Below are 7,157 nucleotides of genomic sequence, written 5' to 3'. Positions count from 1 at the left end.
ATCCCTTGCTGTTAATCGGAAAGAGTAGCCCATCATATTATTTTGCATTTACTATAGTTTGACACCCAATAGCCGATGCATGTTTCGTGCTAGGGTGTCGTTAAACATTAATTCATTCATTCCACAAACACCTAACCACTAAGGCCTGAATAAATTACACAGTGAGTGTATGCATGAAAGAAAGAATGAAAGAATGAATAATATAATGTTTAGCAAAACTCCAGCACACAACATCGTGAGGTTAGTTCACAAAACCCCCTTCAGGTCCATTCCTTGAAGTGGCGAGGGAGCTTGTACGTTTCAGTGACCCAGAGAGCTATGTCAGAAGGAGTTTTAGCTCCGCTGGATTGGTCGATGGGTAGACTGATATGGACTAAGGATGAGGTAATCCTAGCAGAGACCTCGAGTGCTGACGTCAGAGGTATTGGGCTGCAAGGCGCACTCTAATAGACCACAATACCATGCATATACAGCTATTATAACTAAACTTTTGGACTACCTGGACAACTACAACAACAATCCGGAAGAAGATGTATCGTACCAAAAGTAACGGTATCGTTCATAGTCACAGCTGAACTCAATGTTTAGTCGTCAAGCGAACGAAAAGAAGAAGAAGAAGGTTACAAAACGAATGAATGAATGAATGAATGTTTAACGACACCCCAGCACGAAAAATACATCGGCTATTGGGTGTCAAACTATGATAATGCAAATAAATAAAGTGATGATCAACATCAATATAAAAATTCAATGTTTAAACAAAAACAGTGTAAAGAACTGTGCCAAAAATACAAATACAAATATCACAGAATTTTACGGACACCGAATTTTACTATAAACTTCAATTTGTGCTGTATTGGCCATTCTCAAAGAGAATGTTACACCCCTGCACCACGGTGAGGTTACAGCACGCGCAGGGGTTACAAAACGAAGTCAATGTGTTGTAAATACTACTGTACTCAGGTTCAATAGCTTGTGGATCTACACATGCAGCACTATCATCTGGTGCATCCATTGGATACACTGCCCTACATTTGCATGCTGCTTTACACGGTTGTCCAGTATCAAGACATGAACACTTTGAAGTAGATGAAAAGGCATCACTAGTGCACACCAGGATATTCAGCAATTTTAGATCAATTAAAGCAAAGAGGGTCTGTTTCATCAAGCGTGTTCTCGAAATCAAACTTGGGCGTGGTGGTTTATCGCTGTGACGTTTGAATAAGTATGAGTCTTCAGCTGGTGGGCATTTTATTGCAAAGACACTCTCCTTATTGACAATATCACACTGAAGACAATCAGCGTCACTGAACAGGGCCCAAGCAATCTGTCGGCTGTCATGGCTATTGCTAAAACAATATGTCCTGCTTTCCCAATTTGGGAACGACTAAAACTGTTCAACTTTCTTCATAATTATGCAGTATACTTATTGTTTCCCGTGACCCTAGAAAGAGTAGTGTTGAAGCCAGTTAGGCAGTATACAGAAATCATGATACAGTGATGCTTACTCTTTAGCTGGTCATATCAGGTACGACTGGCATATCTTCCTTCATGACTGACATATCTTCCTTCATGACTGGCATATCTTCCTTCATTGCATATGAGAAGATGTACTTTTAAGTGTTTTATTTACTCTACAACAATAATACAGAAGCAATAGGAGAACATCAATTTTTCTGAAATACATTTTGTATGTAGCACTATTCTTGTGTCAGCCTCATTTATGATTTCAAAATATTGACTCCACAACTATCATTTATTATAATATTTACTTGTCTTGTTCTGTTTAACACTGAGGCACATTATCTTTGTGCCGTTCAGACTGATACCTAGATATTTGACCATGTACTCTGTATAGACATTTGCAGGCTTTGCCTAATGTTATAATTGGAGTAAAGAAAATATTATATCTCCTCTTGTATGGTTTACACTAACGCACAGTATATATTACCAGCTAAGGAATAATGAATACCGTATCATTATTTGGCTGTAACACAGAAAACGTCCAATTTAAAGATAAAAAAGTTGACCAGTTGCAGTTGATTGCAAACTTAGGAACACAAGGGATATATTATTGTTTTTGGAAGAACATTTGGAGGCTACCAAGTTTGTTGGGTCCCTAAATAAAAATACATAATATTGCACTTCGCTGAACAAGCTTCAGGATGACATCGCCAGTAAGAAAAATGTGCTTGCAAACAAGCTACCCAAAATGAAGACAGCTTTAACCAACATGTCAACAGTAATACCTCTGCCGGCTGATGACACCGCAAGACGTCAACACACCCAAACGTCAGTTTGAAAAAGACGCTAAGTTTGGCTTTGAAATGAACAATGTTTTATGGATATGTGGTACCCAAGCTAATGAACCAGGTGTGATATTACAAAGAATTGCTTACAACCCGATATGAAAGTATCAGTCCCTTTCCTGTGCGTCAGTGTGATCATGCTTTGACAATGGACAACCATGCACACTAGGCAAGAAAAGAACCAAATGGTTATGGTATATGTGAAGATGATAGTGAGATGAATCCGACAGTGTATCAGACGATAACTAGTATGTGGATATGAGGATGGTAGTATGCACAGCACTGTGTAATCAATGTATATATTACCATCAGGGGTTTTCGTGCTATGCATTTGTCAACAAAGCATTAATTCAGTCGTACATTATTCATTTATTCATTCATGGTTTGGTATCGTAGTTTGGTAACTTGTGAGTGCTAATAGCTGTATAATAACAGTTTACTAAATGAACGATTCATCAGTGGTATAACTTATGTACCTCATCTTGATTTATCATTGTAGACGAATACTTACAATTTTCTGTTAAATTTTGTTTTAGTATTTTTCAAAACATGTTTATTAAACATATCAGCCATCAAAACTTAATATTTAATATAAAAACGTGTCTTTCAACAAAAAGTATTAGATTTTCATACCAAAATCACCGTAATTTTCGTCAGTCATTTTAACGGTTTGACAATCAGCTATCTGACAGTATTGCAAACATTTTTAATGAACGTATTGACTCCAAGATCACATTTCGAAATGTTGTTGTTCTAAAGATATAAATATTTGTTGATGGACTAGCGGCCATTTTTTTTTTTTTTACAATGGCGACCATCTTGCTCGCACCAACTTTAGAAAATGACATCTTATATTTTCATGAACTTTACATCCCAGAAATTACTTTCAGCCATAATAAATGTTATACTTCCGGACCCGGTGTCACATATAATTTGCACTCCCCAGTGTATATTGCACATGTATTATACATAGTCCATGAGCCAGACCCTGGATTTTTTAGATTGACTACCAAAAAGGTGACCATATCCAACAGTGATTTTTGGTTAGTCTGGTACCTGAGGGGTCCAAAAAACTGTGATGGACTTTTTGGAAGTGTAGCTTAGTGCCCATATGGTGGCCATCTTTAAAGATGGCCGCCGTTTTGGGACTAAAATATGATACTTCATAAACATGACAAGATGGTAAAGGTATCAAGGAAGTTGCACAAACCTGGCCTCCTAATCCCCAAGACTTAACCGACAAATTCGAACTGCCAGACTGCTTAAATAAGTTTTTAAAGCTAGTTGTTGGTGGGGAACAGACCATTTCATCTTACCGCATAAACAGGCTGGCATGGTCATTGGGCCAAGATATTGTTAGCGCTGTCACTAACGCCAAAGTTCTGACACCCAAGCATATGCTCTTGCCGTGGGTCGTTAAAACTTTGACTGGTAATGTAGAACTAATCCGTGCTGAATAGACTGGGACACTCTTGCTCTTACACCAAATTGGAGGAAATAGATACTGCCCTTTGCATCGAAAAGATTCAAAACACTAGTTCCGAGTATTCTCTCCCTTCGGGAATCCATCCCTGTGTGCCTACTGTGCTTGCTTTTGACAACATCGACCGAGTAGAGGAGACGTTAAGCGGGGCGGGAACCTCTCATCGCGTGAATGACATCGTAGTCCAACCAGTGTCCTTATCCTGTGCACCAGCGAAGGAGAAACCAACCATGACAAAGACAAAAGCCATCGGAGCCTGTCCTACCCATTTACATCTCGGGTCCTCCACCATTAAAAGCAGCAAACCTGTCTATGCCATTGGCGGATGCAAATGCAAGCGCTCACCACAAGAATTTTATTTGGATACTTGCTCGCCTCCATGATATCTCCAATCAAACTACCAGCGCATGGACTGGTTTTAATATAAAAACCCAGGACAATATCGCCATATCAGCAGATAAGATTGGATACTTGCCAACCATAAATGCACCCCCTACCGAGTTATCCACCGTTCATGAAGTTTTCTGTCGATCACTGTCTATCCAGCAGGATATTTACAACTCGAGAACATTGCCATCATCATGGACCAAGCCATGTAAAGCAAAAGCAACCGAGGTCATCTGGAAGCACAAACTTCGGTTCGTGACTATCCAGTTAATGATGGGAAACTTCCACATAGTTTGCAATTTGTTGTCAGTCATAGGAAAAATGTATCATGATGCTGGACTTCGAGATCTTGCTGTTGTATCTGGAGTTATAGCTAAGGGGTCCATAGACAAGGTGTTAGATGGACAAAAGTATAACAGGGGAGTTCGTCTACACAAACTTACCTATGAAGCTCTGATGAGAATAGCTTGGACCAGGTTTTTAGATTGGTTGGAGGTAAACCATGTCAGAGACCTTCAAAATCTGAATGAGACATTGCACCTTGTTTCCGAATAGTGTGAAAATATGTGTGCAGCAACCCTTCAGTCTACTCTAACCGATGGTTCTTGCCAGAGGTTCCTACATCTCTTTGGACAGTACCTAGACATTATGCGGCGTGAAGGTGGTCAACTCGCGGCATTCTGGCTGAGCTATGTGGATATTGTCGAGATACTGCTTGGCTTGATACGTACTGACCGTGAGGGTAATTGGCACCTTCATCTGGCATGTATCTGGTGTTTTGCTATGGACAAAACAAACTATTCTCGATATCTTCCTGTGTACTATGCCCAAATGTCACAATTGGAAGATACCAGCCCAGACCTACATGCACATTTCCTCAATGGTGGATTTTCAGTTCAACTCGGAAAAGCCAATCCATTTTGAAAGATACCCATTGACCAAACCTTGGAGGAGACAGTGAATAGAGACACCCAAACGTCTGGGGGCACAAGAGGCTTTAGCCGTAACAAAGGTGCTGTTACTCGCTACTATCTCACCGCAGAATATCGGACCGAAGCCCTGATGAACAGACTTTATGGGCAGCATTATCTAGTTTTATTTTTATAAGCCTGGTACTGGACAGTCAGCAAGCCCACGGTCATTCAGTCAAATATGTCAAAGTCACCAAAACCCACGATAGCTCTCTCATTAGGTCCTTCCACAAAATGTAATAAATGTCCATGATTGTGGGTGGCTTCACTGAACTGTCCAGACCAAGCATGTAGAAGTGAAACTGGATAATTCATAAATAATGCACAATGCCATTTGGTAAAGTGGAATAATTACAGTCTCTTGTTTGGTTTGACAATTCCAACAAAAAGGGTAAAACTAACAGGTATGAACAAACTATAAGGGTTAAAGTGGTGTAAAATTATAAATTTATGAATACAAAATGTGTTTTGATATCAAATTAGCCTAACTTCATGTCCCCAAGTCATCTTTATGATTTCTTATATCTTATTAAAGATCTGATACTACCCCTACCCCAAAAGAGCCGAAAACGACAATTAGGTATCTATAGTAAAACGCGTCACCAGAGTACAAAAATGGTCAAACAAGATCATGTAATGGTGGTTATGGATGGCATATGAATACATCTAGATGACCTAGCTGGAAATTTGAATGGTGATAAACTTTACTAGAAAAATTTGAAAAAAGCCCTCACATTTTTTACATTATTTGTTAAATTTGGAACAGACAATAGTACAACTGGTACACTATACATCACAAGATGCGTAATCTAAAGATGAACAAAATACTCCAAACTCCATGTCTTTAGGTCATGAGGTTAGAGCTCCACAGTCATGTTTATGAAGTATCATATTTTAGTCCCAAAACGGCGGCCATCTTTAAAGATGGCGACCATACGGGCACTAAGCTACACTTCCAAAAAGTCCATCAAAGTTTTTTGGACCCCTCAGGTACCAGTCTAACCAAAAATCATTGTTGGATCTGGTCACCTTTTTGGTAGTCAGATTCGGTCTGGCTCATGGACTAACATTCCCCAGTCTATACTATATGTACAATATTCACTCCCTCTGACTAATATGCACTCCCCCATTACACGTAGGCTATACTATTTTTTTAAGCACTCGCATAATTATATTTTTGGAGTGTTTTTTTATGTTTGTATGGGCAGTGCACTTTGTAAAGGTTGATGTAAATCTCAATAGCGAACCTAGACGAGGGTATTGTGTTTTTGAATCGGGGGCGGACCCAAAGAGGCCAATACTTCCCTGGATCGTTCCTTGCACATTTGCAGAATAAAAATAATAACTCAAGTGTGGTGATCGGATGGATACCAAAATTTCTCCCCCACCCTTGCTTTCCTTACTTCCCAGGAATATGACAGGAATCATGTAGAGATATATTGCAAAGCTTGGTCTTAAACAGGTGCATATTTTATAACCAATAAATCATTACTTCAGACCAACCCAGCCCCAATTAAGTGTCACCTTGTATGCCCATGCGTAGATCTACATATCATAATAATAGTTTTTACATTCTGAGACGCTGTTTGATGACGAAAACGCCTCCACTGCCGTCAGTCCATTGCAAGGACATTGTCACATATTCATGTCAAATGTTATTGTGATACGATCATCAATAACGAAATTATACCACTTTGTATTAAAGAGATAATTCCATGAATATTTCGCCTATGCGTTTCTTTTTTGACAGAGTATATATTATAACTGTAAGTAACGATACTATCATGTATACAATTTACATTTATAACGTATACATTCATGAATATCTTGAACATAGCCCAGCGCGGTCGATCTAGAATGTTTATACATACTAGTATAACTAGTATACAACATTCATTATTATACACATAACCTGCGCTCCCCGTTCATTATTATACATATAATCTACACTTTCCGTTTATTACTGTATAGATAATCTTCACTCCTCAATTATTTTTAGATATATAA

The sequence above is a fragment of the Gigantopelta aegis genome, chromosome 4, assembly GCF_016097555.1.
Source record: "Gigantopelta aegis isolate Gae_Host chromosome 4, Gae_host_genome, whole genome shotgun sequence".
In the NCBI taxonomy this organism is placed as follows: domain Eukaryota; kingdom Metazoa; phylum Mollusca; class Gastropoda; order Neomphalida; family Peltospiridae; genus Gigantopelta; species Gigantopelta aegis.
This window is presented reverse-complemented; position numbering follows the sequence as displayed.